The 18,938-nt window shown below is 35.0% G+C and overlaps 1 protein-coding gene across 2 annotated transcripts in view; it reads right to left on the reverse strand.

The window, feature by feature from the left end:
• Positions 1-18,938, reverse strand: part of SLC24A3 (solute carrier family 24 member 3) — a 721,614-nt gene that overhangs the window by 13,993 nt on the left and 688,683 nt on the right. The gene's annotated exons all lie outside the window — the stretch shown is intronic.

Consider the following 18,938-nt stretch of genomic DNA (forward strand, 5'->3'; position numbering starts at 1 on the left):
TCAGGTCAAGTCAAGACATTAATTGAATATCTCCTGTGTACCAGGCACTCAGCTAAGTGTTGAGGAAACAAAGGAAGACCAAAAAAATTAATTAAAAATACTAAACCAGTTCATGCCTTTAAAGAACTCTCAATCTAATGAGGCAGGGAGATAACATACAAAATACTCACAAACAAGTTATATACAGGATAAATTGGAGGGTAACCAATAGAAGGAAGTCACTTAAATTAAGGACAGTGAAAGACTTCTTGCAGAAGATGGAATATAATCTTGAAATGGATCCTAATCAACATGGTTTTAAGATTTTCTCTAGCTTTTGTTCAGCAGCACATGAGTAGTAATAGAGACAGAGAATACTGGGAGTAATCCAAAGCTGTGGTTTGACAGCACAAGATATTCCAATTGATAAAGTGACAGATTTCTAAGGAAGCAGACAGTGTAGAATTGAACTGGTTTGCCAAGGAGTCCATATGGGAAAAGGAAGAGAAATATAGTCAGTGCAGGGGTGATCACCTGGGAAAGACCTGAGGTTAGGTAAAGGAATCGGAAATCACAATAAGAATGAAGAATGGGTTTGGAGTTGTAATTTAGGAAAGGTAGAATAACAACAGATTATAAACAGATAAAGGCATTTAAGAGTTCCTAGGTTATTTGTGGGTGATGGCAGGATTAAATTTATGAGAGGAACTGGGATTTCTAAGAGGTGAAGTTGAGGAAAAAGTGCACTCTAGAAATGGTAAAGGAAAACTTTGGCCTGAGAATGGAACAGCAACTTTACAAACTATTGCTCTCCTGACAAAAATTAATTAAGCACTTTCTATCATATTATTTGTCAGACATCGTTAGGTTCTGGGGCTACAAATACAAAAGTGAAACCCTGACTCCAAGGTACTTTCAAAATAAGCATTTATAAAATGTTCTCAACATAAAATTGGGAAAAAAATTTTTTTATGGGAAGGCAATAGCAGCCAGGGTGATCAGGAAAGGCCTTTTATAGGGCAGGTGTATTTCACCTGAGGTACTGAAGAAAATTCTAAGCTGCCTCTTAGAATGATGATGAGGAGTGAGTACATTTCAGACACATCCATAAACTATCATATATTTTACTATCATTTATATTTTGTGATAATTAATCAGCAGAATCCATAAATAGTTCATTCTATGAATGGGGTAAAAGATTATTTCTATAGAGATTTTTTCATTCTGAGATTTGACTTAGTTTTCAATTAGATTCATACAATTTATAGCTAAAAGGGACCTTAGAGATCATCTCATTTCACTTTGAGGAAACATAACAGTGACTTATTCAAGATCATGACTAGTTGATGGTAGGAGACAGATTAGGATTCAGATCTTATGACTCCCAGTCCAATGTTCTTGTTCCTATATCACCTACCTACTTCAAAGGGTTAAATAGATCTCCTGATGCTGTTAAAACTGGTATGTCTGAGAATGGAACGGTCCATTTCCAAAACTGGACGACTTTATGGGGCTCACAGATGATACAGAGATTCTGTAGTTTAATAGAGCATGAACATTGATCTTTAGCTATAAACAGAAAATGAAGAAAGTCCTAAGGATAGCTGGCGCAGTTCTGGCAATATTTGCTGTTCTCCAACAGCTGGTTTCCTTCTGGTTTTTAAGACTGCTATTAATGACATAAGGAATTCCATTTGGAGTTTGGCTAGACACCAGGGACTGAAATGCCAACATAGGAAACAAGTTTCTCTACCAGACTTAAGTCAGTTGTCAATATTTTGGTTGGAATGTGGCTTTTTTGAGGGATGATAACCCAAAGCAAAATAGAAAACTTTTGGTCCCTAACTCTTCCATTAGGAGAAACGAGGATGCTCTATCCAAGTTGTGAGCTTCTAGAGGGATTGGGACTATCTTGTTCATTCTCCTTAGGCCTTAGTAAAGGGGATTATATGTGGCTAGAACTCAAAAGAATGTTTGTTGAGCTAAAATAATTGATTAGGCAAACTATAACAGTATCCCAGTGACCAGAGGTGCTCTGTAACACTCATGGTTGTTGTTCAATAATTCAGTTCATGTTTGATTCTTTGTGACCCTGTGGACCATACTGTATATGGAATTTTTTTTAAACAAAAATCTTGGAGTAGTTTGCTCTTTCCTCCTCTAGTAGATTAAAACAATCAGAGTTAAATAAGAGCTAATAAGAGTCTGAAGTCACATTTGAACTCAGATCTTTCATAGTGCTTTTCTATCTATCTATCTATCTATGAAACACACACACACATATACACCACCTATAAATGGAAAATCAGTCAGCCAGCACTGATCATCAATTACTTTAACACCACATCTGGAAAAAGCTACATGTTCTCTAAAGCAAACATAGATCATAGATTCCTTACTTTATGTATACAGTCTGCCTGAATCCCTGGGAAATGAAATAACTTGCCATATAACATATAGGTGTTTAATATCACCAAGGTCTTATAATATATCTTGCTGCTATTTGGGGAAATAAGTCCCTAGGTTAATAAACGTTCCGAATCAGAGAATTGCTAAGATGGAAAGTACCATTTTTCCAATTTCTACCCAGTCCAGAAAACTGTCTATACTATTCCTGATGGGGGGGTCATTCAACTTGCCCTTTTAAATGATTTTAGAAGCTGATCTCTTAGCATTAGAATCCAGGAAATGTAAACGGGCAGTCCTCTTTGCATCTGGCAGTAACTAACAACCTCAGGATCCTTAAGATTAGGTACAGGTGTAGTAAGGAGGCCTGTCAGAAATTGGTAACAAACATGGTTTGGAGGCAAAGAACTATTCAAAGTTCCTGTGTAAGACGTCACCTCAGTTATTGCATCCTACTATTCTAACTTTTAGGAAAAGCTTGGACTGAAGTCTTCATGACTATCTACCTAAAGTAAAGTCCTAATGGGAAACTTTTTTGCCCTTGGAAAATCATGCAGCACACAGAATATCTGAGGAAACATTCATTTTAGATATGGATTTACACTTTTAAATTGGCTCATTATTTTTAAGAGATATTATTAACTGAGTCCTTGTCAATAGTAAAGACATTTCATTAGGAATCTATTAAATAAGCTTAAGTCTGTGCTATAGAGATATATGGAAAACTATTTAGTCTTCCCAAAGGAAGCCTAGTTGAAAATATGAAAAGTTCTTCTATGAGCTTTGTGGCATACTGAAATCCATTGTAACAGCTCAATTGATTTCCTTGCTTCAATTCTCTCTCCTCTCCAATCTATTCTCTACTTAGCAGCAAAAGTGAAATTCTTAAAGCACAGACTTGTCATGTCTCTTCACTCTTCTGTTCAAAAACTCCCAGTGCTTCCCTACCACTTAGACAATCAAATATAAGCCCCTTTGTTGAATATTTAAATTCCTTTGCAACCTGATTCTAACCTACTTTTATTGGCTCTCTGAAAATTATTTGTCCTTTGTACATTCTTCAATCCAGCCAAACCAACTGACTTGTTGTTCATTGTATGTGACATTTCAATTTTTTCAATTTAAAATTTTCATTTATTAGCAGGTCCTGTGCAAGACTGTCTCAGCAAAGGAAACACTTTAGAATTCAGCATATTCTGTTCATTATAGAAAAAATTATATAAAACATATATAGAACAAATAGCAAGAGTTGAGCCAAACCTCACTTTGGATGACTTCTATGTTACCTGAAGTAAGCTCTTAATTTTGTTTCCATGATTTGGAAATTAGTTATAGAGACAGCAAATGAGCTAGTAAAGTTTTTCTGTTTCTCAGCTACTCATACTATGTCTATTGTTGCTGTGTATTTTGGGCCTTGCCAGCTCTTATTTCAGTATTTTTGCATAGGCTACCTAGTATCCCTAGAGTGCATTCCTTCCAGGATTCACTTTCTTAGAATCCCTAGTCCTTCTTGAGTTCTAATTCCATCTCAGTTAGTCGAGTAATCATAAATATTTATTAATAACCCAGTGATGTCCCTGATACTGTGCTAAGAGTTGAGGATATAAAGACAAAAATGAAATACATGAAATCTTTCTTGATGTCTGTCTTCCCCCACCTCTCTGCTACTAGTGATACCTCTAATTATTGTAGATTAACTTTTTATATATTTGGAATTTTTTATATGTGTACATATTGTTCTTTCTGATTAAAGATTAGGCCAGTAAAGTCAGGGACTGTTTGTTGTCTTTTTGTCCTTAGCACTTAGCACAGTCCTTGGAACACAGAGGGTACTAAATAAGTGCTTTTTGGATTAATTGATGTGGAAGTTCAAGGACCTATAGACACTAAATTAGAGTGCTAGATGTGAAATTAGCAGGATATGAGTTCAATTCCAGCTTCAGATACTTACTAGCTGTGTGACCCTGGGCAAGGCACTTAACCCCTGTATGCCTCAGTTTCCTCATTTATGAAATGAGTATAATAATAGCTCCAATCTCACAGAGGATGTCATGAGGATCAAGTAAGATAACATGTAAAGCACTTTGTGAACCTTAAAGTGCTATATAAATGCTAGCTATCGTTATTACTGTTACTATTACTAATGATGATAATTACTACTACTAAGAACTAGCATTTATATATATATTATATATATTTATATATATATTATAGCTTCTGCTAATGACATAACTCCCACTAAGAGTAGCTTACATTTATATAGCACTTTAAGATTTGCCAAGTATTTTACACATGCCATCTCATATGATCCTCTCAGCAGCCCTGAGAGATGGGTGCTTTTATTATTCCCATTTCATTAGTGCCTAGGGTCACACAGCTATTAAGTATCTGAAGCAGGATTTTGAAGTCCTTTCAACTCTAATTGCACGGGCCAGCTACTTTTGCGGCTACCACCACCACTACTACTATAGACACACTGGTCTCACTGAAATTACTGGGAAACCAAGGAAAAAGGATGTATTTGAATTATCCTTATTATATCAACATGATAATTTCTGAAGTGATTTTGCTAAATTAGATTGAGTTCACTTTGACAGCCAGGCACATGGAGTCACCCAATTGGTATGAATGAATGAATCTCAATCCAGAATTATGTTGAGTTGTTCTTCTGACTCTGTGATCCTATTTGGGGTTTTCTTAGCAAAGATAATGGAGCAGTTGACATTCTCATTTTACAGATGAAGAAACTGAGGCAAACATGATGAAGTGACTTATCCAAGATCAGAGAACCAATGAGTGTACAAAGCTGGATTTGATCTTAGAAAGATGAACTTTCTTTATTTCAAGCTCTATTACTGAGTCACATATCTTCCCCAAACACAAAAAGGCCATCCTCTAATCAATATTGGACCTTTGGTCCCTGGAGATATATATTTCATAAAATTGGAGTTTCTCCTGAGATACTGATTAAAATCATTATTTTTGTCATAGTTCCCTTTTTTGTAGTTCTTTATAGTTTTTCAAAACCCTTTCCTCCCAATAGTCTGGTCAGATAAGCAGTAAAAGTATCTTGTGCCTATTTTAAAGAAGGGGAAAGGGTGGCTTAGGGACATTTATTGGTATTTGCAAAATTCTAGAGCTAGAATCATTCACAGAGATCATTTAGTCCTATCCTCTCATTTTACTGATGAGAAGGATGGGGTCAAAGAGTGATTTATGCTCATTTGGCTTATCACAGAATTGAGATATAAACTTGGGTCTCTGGCAGTTTTTTTTTTTTTTTTTTAAAGTATTCTTACTAATATACCAGAATATACAATGTACCAGAATTTCAGAGTTGGGAGGGACTTCAGAGACCATCTAGTCTCATAAAAAAATAATTTCTACTTGAATACCTCAACTTAGTCTTTATTTAGCTTTTGTTCCAATGACCTTGAGTGAGAGAGAACCTCTTAAGACACCTTGATCTGCTTTGGAACAGCTTTAACTTAGCAAGGAAGTTCTTCTAGTAAGCCTGAATTAATCTCTTTATGAACCAAACACAATGAGTCTCGAGCCTCTTCCACATATCAGCATTCACATACTATAAGACAGATATCATTTCTCCTCTTCTCTAGGCTATGGACCAGCCTGAACTCTCTCTTTATTGTTGTTGAGTCATTTTTCAGTTATGTCCAGCTCTTTGTGATCCAATAGCATGAGCTAAATAAAAGCTTTTCATTAGTCTGGTTATTCTCTGAATACTTTCAAGCTTCCCGATAATATTCCTAAAATATGGTAACTTGGACTGAACATAATCTATATGTTGACAGCCTACAATTTAATTATCATTTCCTTATTTATGGATTCTGTTTCTCTGTCAATATAACCCAAATTAATATTACCTTTTTTGGCTACCATATCAAATTGTAAATTAATTTTGAATTAGCAGTCCACTAAATCTCTTAAATCTTTCTTAAAATTACCATCTTGCTTATCATGAGTTTCTTGCATACATGAGTTTCTTTTAAATAGATAATTAACATTTATATAGTGCTTTAAAATTTGTGAAACATTTTATAAATATTATTTCATTTGATCCTCACAATTCTTTGGAAAACATAGGTGCTATTAAAAGTCTCATTTTACCGATGAGTAAACTGAGACAAACAGAGGTTAAGTGACTTAAATACAATCTCACAGCTATCACATGTCTGAGGTTGCCTTTGAACTCAGATCTTCCTACCTCCAGATTCAACATCTATCCATTGTGTCACCTTCCTGATTCTTTAATCTATTTATAGAACTTTACATTTATTGCCATTAGACTTAATTTTATTAGATTCTGCCCAAAGTTATAGCCTGTCAAGATCTGTTTGAATTCTAATTTGTCTTTCAGTGTATTAAATATCCCTCTCAGCTTGGTGTCATTTGCACATTTGATAAGCATGCCATCTTTGCTTTTATCATTTATAAAAATCTCAGCCAACTGCAGATCACAGAGCACCCTGTTACAAGCCTCCTTCCAAGCCAATACTGAACTATTAATGATTGCTCTTTGGGCCTAGCTATTCAAACATCTTCAAATCTACCTAATTGGGTTATTCTTTAACCTCATATTCATTCATGTTTAAAAAACAAATAAGCACAAACAAATAGCTACAGCTTTAAGGATTTTATTAAATGCTTTGCTAAATCATAGTCAAGTTATATCTTACCCCTATCTACCAATATAGTAACCTTGTAAAAAAATAAATAAAAGTTAGTATAGATAGTCTGGTGTGATAGATTTTTGGTAAAATAATACTAGTTGTTTGTAATTACCATGTTTTTTTTCCCTAAGTGTTCACCAATCATAATTCATTCTAGAATTTTGCTAGGAAGCAAAGTCAAGATTGCTGGCTTAGAATTTACAGACTCTTCCATATATGTGTGTATATATATATATGTATATATATATATACATATATATATAAATATATATATGCATACATAGACATATATATGTATATATATTAATTAGACAATGTACAAGATGCTTTCAACTTACCCACTTTCTTGCGCTACTTTTTTGAGCTCTCTAGTGATCACGTCATGATTTTAATTCTTGGTTTATATCTTTTATATACATTTATAATATTTATATAAATTTTTATATCTTTTGTATACATATATAATATTTATAGATTCCCAAGCCAATAAACAAAAATTATATTTTGGATTTGTGTATTAACAGAAATAATTATATAAATGCTTATCATATTTAGGTCACATGCATGATCTCATTTGATCCTCACAACAAGCCTGTGAGGCAGTTACTCTAGATAACATCATCCCCATTTTGTAGATATTAAGGGATGTTAAGTTCAAGATTAGGTGGTTCTGTAATTACAGAGAATTTAGGCCTTCTGATTTTAAAGTCATTTTTAACTTCACTACACTAGCCCCACTATTAGTTGGGAATGTTTATTTGTCTATAGTATCTTTTCTGTTTTCCCTTAATATGCTGAGAGGCTTTCTGCATACATGAAAAAATGAAAAACCACTGCTATTTTACTTTCATAGACTCGTTGGAGCTTATGTTTGGTAGTGATCTAAGATATAATCTAATTCAAATTTCTCTCTGATACATATTCAGAATAGTTTCCTCATGGAAACAAAAGGAAAAAAAAATAAATCAACAATTAAAATCATGACATGATCATTGGAGAGCTTAAAAAAGTAGCACAAGAAAGTAGGTAAGTTGAAAGCATCTTGTACATTCTCTAATTAATCTGCTGACCAAGAAATTTTGAATTCATTTATCTAGACATTGCACATTATCCAGATAATCTTTCATTAGAGTTGTATGATATAGTTAAAAAAAACCTTCCCTGTAAGCAGAAATAATTTCTTGGAGAAATGAGACTAATAATTAAATAGGAAACCATTGGCTGACATTATGTTTTACCTGGAGTAACAATCAATGACAAAGAATTATCCATCGAATACCACTATATTATGCAAAGTTCTATGCTAGGCAATGTTAGGAACACAAAAATGTATAAGATAAGGTTCCCCATCCTGACACTACATAAAATAGCTGGTGAGAGTGACATGAAAATGTGTCCTTTTGGGAAAAGAAAGCTAACCATACAAGGTGATAAATAAATTCCAGGTGACTGACAGTAACATTTGGGGAGAATGGCAGGAGGTGAAGGGAAGCATTTCAGGCAGAAAGAATGCTTGAGCAAAAGATACAAAGGTAGAATAGTTAAAAGAGCGAAATTATAGTGAAGAGGCCATTTTGGTTAGATTAATGGAAATGAAATATAAAAGGCTATATTGTGGAGGACTTTAGGTAAAGAGTTTGGATTTTATCTTTTAGCTAGCTAGTAGGGAAGCAATTAAGATTATTTGAGCAAGGGAGTATCATAATGAAATATTTTTAAAAGGAAAATTAATCTGATCTTCAATTATTTTTAGCTAATTACCAATGGGTGTTTACCCCCCCCCCCCCCCTTCTTTAAAACTAAACTTTCCTCCAGAAATTCTAAAGCTGGAAGAAGTAAACCTTTGGAAAATCAAACCCTCAAAATAAAAATTAGGCCTATGACCATTAATAGAGTATGAATTCAAAGAGGTAGATGATGATGAAATCCTCTGCCAAAAAACATAAGTCATTTGATGAATGAAGATGCCTTGGGCCGCTCAGTCACCCAAAGTTGGAATTTAAGGACAAATGGAAAGTGGAATATGCGTATTTTCTTCCACCTGAATGCACACCTAAAGGGAAATGAAGCATTTTTCTACAGCCAGGGGGAAGTTGTAGCAAACTAACTGAATTTAGGGCTGACAGAAGAAGACTGACAGTTTGGGTTCTGCTCTTTTTGGCCAATACAGAATCTTCATCTATAGTGAGTGTGTGGAGCTCATTAGCAGTTGATTACTTATGCAATGCCCACTAGATCTGCTTCTGTCCTAGAGCCAAATTAATAGAATGGGAAGCACATGATAATCCCACTGAACGTTGACCTGGTCAGATCAAATCTAAAGCAGTGTGTTCAGTTCTGAGAAGGATATTAGAAAACCTATTAGTAAATTTCAGTATGACCAGAGGAAGGAGATGGGGAAATTATATATTTCATTCCTTTTCTAGATAGTTGCTTTATTGTTAAAAATAAAACCAAAATAGTGTTGGGGGGCAACTGGATTGTGCAGTGAATAGAACACCGGACCCTGAATCAAGAAGTCCTGAGTTCATATCTAGCTTCAGACACTTACTAGCTGTGTGATCCTGGGCAGGCAACTTTAATCCTGTTTGCATTCGTTTCCCTATGAAATGAGCTGGAATGGGAAATGGCAAATCATTCTAGTATTTTTGCCAAGAAAACCCCAAATGGGAGCAGGATGGGTCAACCATGACCGAAATGACAGAACGCAATCACTAAATATTTATTATAGTGAAATTGTTCTTCTGCAGATTTAAGAAGGCAGCTGCATAAACGAGTTTGGGGTGGCTATTCGGAAGTGCTCCAAATGTCACATGATTCTGATATAGAGTGTTAAAAGCAATCCATGCAGGTCATATGAGAATGGCAAGGAATAGTTAAGGGACTTGAAATTATGCTATGCCAGGATTGATGAAAGACTGGGAGAAGAGAAGATTAGAAAGATGTGATATTGATGGCCATTTTCAAATTTGTCATTGTTTTTTATTTTAAATTTTTTCAATAGCATTTTATTTTTCCAAATACATGTAAAAATAGTTTTCAACATTTATTTTTTATGCAAAACACTTCCATAAGAAAGAAAACATAGATCTCCCACCCTTTAAAAAACCCTCAAGAAAAATAAAGTTAAGAGGGAGAGAGGTAAGGAGAGAAGGAGAAAGGAAGGGAAGAAAAAAAGGTGAAAGGAAAAAAAAGAGGAAGGGAAAGAAGAAGAGAAGGAGAGAGAAAGGGAGGGAAGGAGAAAGAAGAAAGGGTGGGGGAGAAGGGAGAATGCTTCAATCTCTATTGAGACACAATCAGTTGCTTTTCTGGGTAAGAAAATGATTTTTCATCATAAGTGCTTCAGAATAGTCATGGATCATTGTACTACTGAGAATAGCAAAATCATTTACAGCTGATCATCCCAGAACATTGCTATTACTTTGTAAACAGTTCAATTTGCTTGAGTTCACAGAGGCTTTCTAGGTATTTTTTTTTCTGAGAGCATCTTGTTCATCATTAGAACAATAACATTCCATCATAATCACATACCATATTCTGTTCAGCCATTCTTCCAATTGATGGGTATCCCCAAAATTTCCAATTTTTTGCCCTGAGCAAATAGGTACCATAGATATTTTTGTACACATAGATCCTTTTCCTTTTTTTTTAAAAAAAAGTCTTTTGGGGGATTTATGCCTGGTCATGGTATTGTTAGGTCAAAGGATATGCATGAATTTATAGACTTTTAGGTATAAATAATATCTTTTGATCATTTATCAATTGGGGTATGGTTCTTATTTTTTATAAATTTGACTCAGTTCCCTCTGTGTTTGAGAAATGGGGCCTTATCAGAGAAATTTCTTTCAAAATTCTTTTAGCAATTTCTATTGCTAACTGTATTTCCTCTTATTTATTATATTCTCTTTCTTCTTTCATCCTATTTGTCCTCAAAAGTATTTTATTACTTATCATCCCTCCCCCCAACATGCCCTCTCTTTTATCATCCTCCTCCTTTCCCATATCCCTCTTACTTTCCTTCAGGATAAAATAAATTTCTATGTCCATATTGAGCGTCTGTTTTTTCCTCTTTGAGCCAATTTTGATGAGTTTGGCTCACTCACCCACTCTCTCCTTCCTTTTTTCCCTTCCATTGCAAAAGCTTTTTCTTGCCTCTTTTTATGACAGAAAATTCACACCATTCCACTTCCTTTCCCTTTATCCCAGTATATTTCTCTCTCACCCTTTAATATCATCAGCTTCTTTTGAAATGAGATAAGGCATCAGTTAGGGAACAATGAAATAACTGCCTTGCTGCAATGAAGACCTATTTGAGGTTGGAAAATATAATTTTGTAATGTACTCAGCACATTATGGCCAAGTCCTGTGAGGTAACACGGGTGCTGTTATCTTCAAGTAGCTAGGCTCTGGGGTTCTGTGAGCAACAGCATTTGTGGGTCAAGGCAAGTAGGTCAGTCACTTCCAGGAACTCCCCAAAGGAGTGAAAAAAAGGACAGGAAATGGCAGTGCTAGCTAGGTTTGGAAACCACTGAAAAACACCAAGACTTCTTCCTGGGGTCAGGCTGGGATAAGGACTTTGAGCTCACCTTGATATACTACTGCTCTTGCTCTGCTTTGAGCTATTCTTGTGCTTAAAGCACCCACCAATGAATGCTGGTAGTTTTGCAGATTCTGTGCTTACTTTGGGGGGCCCAGGTCAGTTGCATTTACCTGAGATGTGAGAAGTGCTAATTACACCTGCAGCTTCACAAAAAGTTCTGTTGTACCCAGAGTACACAATGAGGAACGCTTGGTATTAGCTGTAAAGAGGAGAATTGGGGCTTGATTTAAGGAGCCATTTCTAGCTGTCCAAAAGTAAAATACTAGCTTCCCTCTCAATGGAGGGTCTTTAATTGGGGACAGATGACCACTCCTTTAATGTTACAGATCTGAGGTGTATCTTCTAAGATCCTTTCCAGCTCTGAAATTCTTTGACTGTACAGAAAGTGAAGTCAGAATGAGCTGACTAGACACCCGTCAAGAGATTTGTGGTCAAGTAAAAGGAAGCATAGGGATCACAGATCTGAAGCTGCCAATTGATCTAATCCCATCCTCTCATTTTATAGATTGTGGGAATCAGAGAAAATTTCTAGTCCTCCATCTTATTGTTCCCCTGATCTTCACAGATGAGGGTACTGAGGTCCAGAGACATTAATTGACTTGCCTACAGTCACACGGCCTGGAAACAATAAGTATTAGATTTGAAACCAGGTCCTCAGATTCCACAATCAGAAGCCTTTCTATTAAACCAGACTATCTTAGTCTCTATTGCAGTCTTCAAACTGAGCAATTGGCCCATGGCCACTTGTGGCTTTAGGCAGCTGGTTGGGAATGGGGGCCAATTCCAAGTTCTTCAAGAACGGTTAATAGTTGAATTGAATCCAGAAGGAGAAAAGGGGAAAGGGAGTGCAGAGGGAAGCAAAGCTGAGTTCAAGCCCTAAATAGTGTGTGGAAACCAATAGCAGCCATATACTGTCAGCCTCTTTCTGAAATTGTTAGAGCTAGTCTATTAAATAAGAATAAAACTGAAAATCTTCTGCTTTTTAAATCCTACCCTGCAGCAATTCTTTTTTGAATATTATTTATATTTTATTATTTTAAAGAAATTTATAAATTAATTTTAATCTGGTTTAGGGAATGGCCCCATTAGTGGCTCATTTGACACCTCTGGTCTAAGCAATTCTCTCTTTCTTTTAAATAATAATATATTTTTATTTTTCAGAATACATGCAGAAATAGTTTTCAACATTCCCTCTTGCAAAATCTTGTGTTCCAAATTTTTCTTCCTTCCTCCTTGTCCCTCCCCCCTCCAAGTAATCCAATATAGGTCAAACACGTCTGCAGTAATTCTAAAAAAAAAAAAGCAAGGCAGGATACTTTCTCCTGTTTGCATCTCAGAATCTTTCGCCTTTTATTGGCCTGCTCAAATCTCATCAAAACTTTTCTTACTCATCTGGGTGGTACAGTAGATAGAACTCAAGGCTTGGAGTCAGGAAAAGCTCATTTCAAATATGACCTTACCAGTGGTCCTCAAACTTTTGCTCTCAATATCTTTATCCTATTAATAATGATTGAGGATCTGTCCAAAGAGTTTTTGTTTATGTGGTTTATAGTTATAGATATTGATCACATTAAAAATAAAAACTAATTATGAATTTGTAGACTCTCTGAAAGGATTTCAGAGATTCCCAGGATACTCTAAACCAGACTTTGAAAACCATTGCTTAGACTTTGTGACTGTGGATTTTTAACCTCTCTGTCAGTTACTTCAACTGTAAATTCGGAATAATAATAATAGCATCTACTTGATAGGTTTGTTATGAGAATCAAATGAGATAATATTTGTAAAAACCTTTAGGACAGTGCCAGGCACATAGTAGGCACTTAACAAATATCCTCTTCTTCTCTTTTCTTTCCCCCTTCCTTCCTAACAACTTGCAATTCTGAATTACTAACTAATTAGAAGCAAGGTTTCTTTCTGAATGTGTGACTTTATTTTACTGCCTTTGGTTGTGATTTTTTTTTTGAAGACAGACTAAAATAGGAAAAAAAAAACAAATTTATTTATTTGTTTTTAGATTGAGACTTTTCAGAGATGTATCAATCTGATATCCTTTCCAGTTATGAAAATTTGAAGATATTGTAAGTAAAACTTATGTAAGTACCAACGTTTTGTCTTCTTGAGGAACATTAAGCTGACCAGAAAGCAGAATGAATGCATCTCTGGCTTGAACAGGAAAATTTAAAACTGAAGAGAGCTGAACAACAGATTTTCCTCTACTTTTCTTTATCTTGCCTTGCAGATGTAAAGAACATTAGTATAAATGCCAAATATCTTAATAACATTTCTTAGCCAAGAGTGAATGGTGAAGGCTCAGCTTGGCTTGAGCTATCTTGACATTTCACATTGTTTTTGTTTCTTCTTTTCATTAAAAAAATCATTTTCATTTTCTCTATTTTCCACTCTCATCTTTCTTTCTCCTATTGTTGTTTGAAGAAATAGGCCACCGGCTATTTCCAAAATCAAAACTTACTAAGCTTTAGTATGTTTACAATATAAGTTTTTTTCTACATATGTAAGGAGACAATGCAATTCAACCTTACAAAGTTTCAATAACAATCTACCAAGATTCAGAGTATATGCACAAATCCTTAAATCAATCAATTTCTCTCTCTCTCTCTCTCTCTCTCTCTCTCTCTCTCTCTCTCTCTCTCTCTGTCTCTCTCTCTCTCTCTCTCTCTCTCTCTCTCTCTCTCTCTCTTTTTCTCTTTCTCTCTCTGTCTCTCTCTTTTTTTTCTCTCTCTGTCTCTCTCTGTGTCTGTCTCTCTGTCTCTATCTCTCTCTGTCTTTCTCTCTCTTTCTCTGTGTCTGTATCTCTCTCTGTCTCTCTCCATCCATCTATCTATCTATATGTAGTATATGACACATACTTTTTGATTCCAAAGTTTGTTGACATCCAAATGCACCATGGCAACAATCTTATATAGATATTCTTCCAAATTGAATGACTTAACCTCTGATCACTGGAGGGTCCAAGGTTAACTCCACCCAAGCAGTGAACTCTTGAAAGCCCAAAGATCTAGGAAGAGCCAATTCCACCCTTAGTGATTATCACTAATATAAATGTAATTAATCCAGAACACATGTTGTATGCCATCAAGCATCTAGACATTTGAATATTTTGGGGGGACTGGGCTTCAAGTCCATGTGAATTTCTTTGCATCATTACTACTTAGGATTGGAATTTGCTTCCAAATGCTTTACAGAATAAAATGAAGGTTGAGTATAAGAAAACTTAGCATGTTTTCCCTTACCTTTTTCCATCCCAGTGATAAGGATGGTGTACAATTGTTGTCAGTAACCATTGGCAGATGGGAAAAAATCAGTGTCTTACCAAGGTCATAAAGTTTTATACAAATACACTAAAATTGTATGTTTTTATCAGTTTTTATTCTTATGGGAGTACCTCTTTTACCTATGATCTATATATATCACAACCTATAGGTTGACATAGGGGCGAAGTGATGTATTTGAGATCACATAGTAAATATCAGCAGGGACTCTGTATTATATATGGATGCCTCTTTATTATTTTTATTAATGCCTATTTTTTCTTCAAACCAATTATGATCAGTTTGATTTCTTTGAAGACTTAGACCTTTGAGATTTCCAAGTTCTCCTTAGCTATTTTAGGAGGAAAAACAGAATTTATATAATATATATATATATATAATTTAATAATAATAATTAGTGTTTATATAGCACCTGACACGCTGGGCACATAGTACTTTACAAATGTTATCACATTTGTGTTATAAATCGTGCTACATGCTACACATTAGAAACTTAGGAAATTTTTTTACTCATTAAAAGATATCATAAGTGATAGAATCCCTGCCCCTTTCTTCAGTTCCCTGTTTTTGCCATGACCCAAGTGAATTTACTGTAGATAGCCAGGGTCAGAGTAGATTGTCCCTGCTTATAAAATGGGATTTAGGATGTGCCATTGAACATTTCCTTCCTCAAAAATATTCCCTGCAACAAAGCCTGAAATTCCACCACTGAGATTTTTCTTTTGGGATGAATTTTATAAGATAGAGCAAATAACCTCGAGGAATCAGCATATTATTTATAATTTTGGGCCAAAGTTAGTCTTGGACAAAGTTGTAATATTGAGACTAGCTAATGTAGATAGTTATATTTAAAAATCTATAACCATGGAGTGGTGAATGGAACTTTGTCTCAGGATGCTGAATATGGAGAGCTTTCAAAGTTCTTCACTAATCTTGGGATGAAAAGAATTTAGCCCTTGATTAGCAATAACATTTAGATGGCACCCTTAATGTTGCTGGGCTAGGCCATGGTTTATGGTGCTTACCTGCTACAAAAATTCCTAGTTCATCTTTGGGTTTATACCAGGTACAATTACACACACATACACACATACACACACACACACACACACACACACCCACACACCCACACACACACACAATGAGAGGATTTTGCTTATGTGAATAAAAAAGACAAATTTTGCTTTTTTTTTTTGGATTTGTTTTAGATTTCCAAGCCCTAACTCTGAAATATAAATTCTGTTCTCACTTTCTGAAGCCTGTAAGATTATATGGTTAGTTCTATTAAAACATATGGAAACGAATGTTCTTCTACCAGTATGAGAGGTGCTCATTTCCAGAACTTTATCACTGAGAAGCATTTCATATTTGGATTCTTCAGCAGGTAGCTTGTCTCCAAATGAAACCACAGAAGCCTGAGAAATATTGATTTCCATTCCTGTTTCATTACAATTGCATGGACCTAAAGTCATGAGCAGAATGGCTGTCTCTATAGAAAGTAATTATAAAATAATTACCTCTTGGAAGTTACATCTATTAGAGATAGGAAATAAAAATATTACATTTTCAAGTTGTCTCCCTTGCCAGAGAAAGAGGCACTACTAGTTTCCCAACTGTTTTGATACCTACATCAAAGACATTTTTACAAGATCAAGGGGTTAATACTGTGCCAGATAGAATGAACCTCTAAAGTGCCATTTTAAAGAATACTTTCTCCAGAGAAAAGCTATAATTTGTACATGCAGCAAATAAGCCATTATACCCTGGTGGATAGAATACTAGACTCAAAGTCAAGATGAGCTGAGTTAGAAACTTGCCTCTCATACTTATGAGCTATGTAATTATGATCTGGACACTAAACCTTCTCAACTCCAGTTCTTCATTTATCTAATGGAAATAATATGATCTGTAGTGCAGACCTCACAGATTTGTTATAAGGGAATTAAAGCGCTTTGTGAATCTCAAAGCATTATTTAAATGTAAGCTATTATTATTATTGAGAAATTTTTTTTTCAGGAATCTTAGCTTAAAACTTTATATAAGATAATGTCACCCAATGGAATGTTTTCTCCAAAGAAGGTCTTATAAAAATCCAAACTCTCAGTTAGAATTGGGGTAAACTGGTAGTTTTGGGCAGTTTTCATGAATAACAATGACACTTGAGTTAACAGATAAACAGATCAAGTATTGCACTGGCATTGAAAACACTTCATAAATTGGCTGCCTCCTCTTTTTCTAGTCTTCTTATGTTATCACTTCCTTCGCTCCACATATTCTATGAAATGAATATTTTTGCTTGTTGGGTAAATTGTTGTTTTTTTGTTGTTATTGTTGGTTGACTTGTTTTAGGAGTGAAGACAGAGAAAGAGAAGGGAGGTAGATATGTTGGTCCTTATTCTGCTCACAATCTTCATGGTGCTACTTGGTTGGTTCTTCTTAAGCAAGCTAGTCCATTGAGGAGGCCATTTTACTTTTGGCAACCACAGCCAGATAACCCTTTAGAAGATTTGTATTTGTAAAATATCAATATTAGTTTTTAGATTTATTTCTTAGATAATAAATCAGGGATTCTTAACCTGGGAGTCTTGAATTTATATTTTTAATAACTGTATTTTTATAAAAGTGATTTTCTTTATAATCTTAAATATTTTATTTTATACATTTAAAAACAGCATCCTAAGAAGGGGATCAAAGGTTTTACTAGACTGTCAAAGGAGTCCATGACATAAAGTGTCAGTAAGCCATTCCTACAGTAATTATTATGGTAATTCATGAATGAGGGTAAATCATTATAGTTGGAATTAGTAAATCATTAATAGCTATTATACTCAGCATTGAGTGGCATTTCAAAGGAAGGGGAAAAATTGATTCTTGCTCTTACAAAATTTAAATCTAAAGGAGAAAGTCAAGAAAAACCCTTATAAAATTTCTCAGTGTATCATAATTACCCCATTGGGCTTATCCTACTTTCTCGTCTATTTTCATATTTACAACACATGCTCTGAGGCTGTTATCCCAAACTCTTCCTGGTATATTCCCAAAATGTGGAAGTCTTCTACCCTCATGGTTTTAGGGGAACCTGAGAAACTGGAGAAGGGTTTCTAGTACTATAGCTCAAGAACCTTCACTGTTATGCTTTCTCCAGTAATTAATAATTAATATCAATTAGCCATTCAGATTTAATTAGTTTTTAGAAATGGGTATTTATCTAAGTGGCATAATGTAAAAAGTTTATATAAAACCTCTCACTTAAACCAAGAGACACATTCTCCTATAAGCCTAAAAAGAGTTCAGGGGACAGTGGCCTCAACTTTTAAAGAGCACACATGGCAGAAGAGGTAACTTATAATTCCTAAGGGTCCTTTTGCTTGAAGTCCTTTCCCCCTATTTTTGGAAGCCCTCATGAAGATATGGGGGAAGATATTCTGCTCCTTGTATAGTCAAAAACCACTTTTTAGTATGTTTATTTTGTCTTCAGCTCCAGATGCATACAGTATCTCCAAATATTGTTATTCTTGGACACTCATGATATCAAAGAGCAATCCATATCTTCCATACCTTTTGAGGTTTCTATACTCTTCCTCTGGGTAGCTAGATGTGCACAGATAGAGTTTTAGGCCCAGAGTCAAGAAGGCTCAATTTTGTGAGTTCAAATTTGGTTTCAGACTTTACTAGCTATGTGATCTTGGGCAAGTCACTTGATTCTGATTACCTCAGTTTCTTTATCAGGAAAATGAGCTGGAGAAGAAAATGGGAAGCCACTTCTGTATCTTTGCCAAAGCAACCCAAATGGAATTACCCAGAATCTGCTGTGACTGAAACCACTGTATAGCAATAACAACAACAACAAGTCATTGTCTGATCAAAGTGGTGGGAACAGGAGACAGGTTCTTTGCTTTTCCTCCTAACTTATTCTTTACCAGAGGCTTGGCTAAAACTGATCTTATGGCTTACTAATGGAATGCCAGA

This window comes from Sarcophilus harrisii, chromosome 2, assembly GCF_902635505.1.
Source record: "Sarcophilus harrisii chromosome 2, mSarHar1.11, whole genome shotgun sequence".
NCBI classification, from domain to species: domain Eukaryota; kingdom Metazoa; phylum Chordata; class Mammalia; order Dasyuromorphia; family Dasyuridae; genus Sarcophilus; species Sarcophilus harrisii.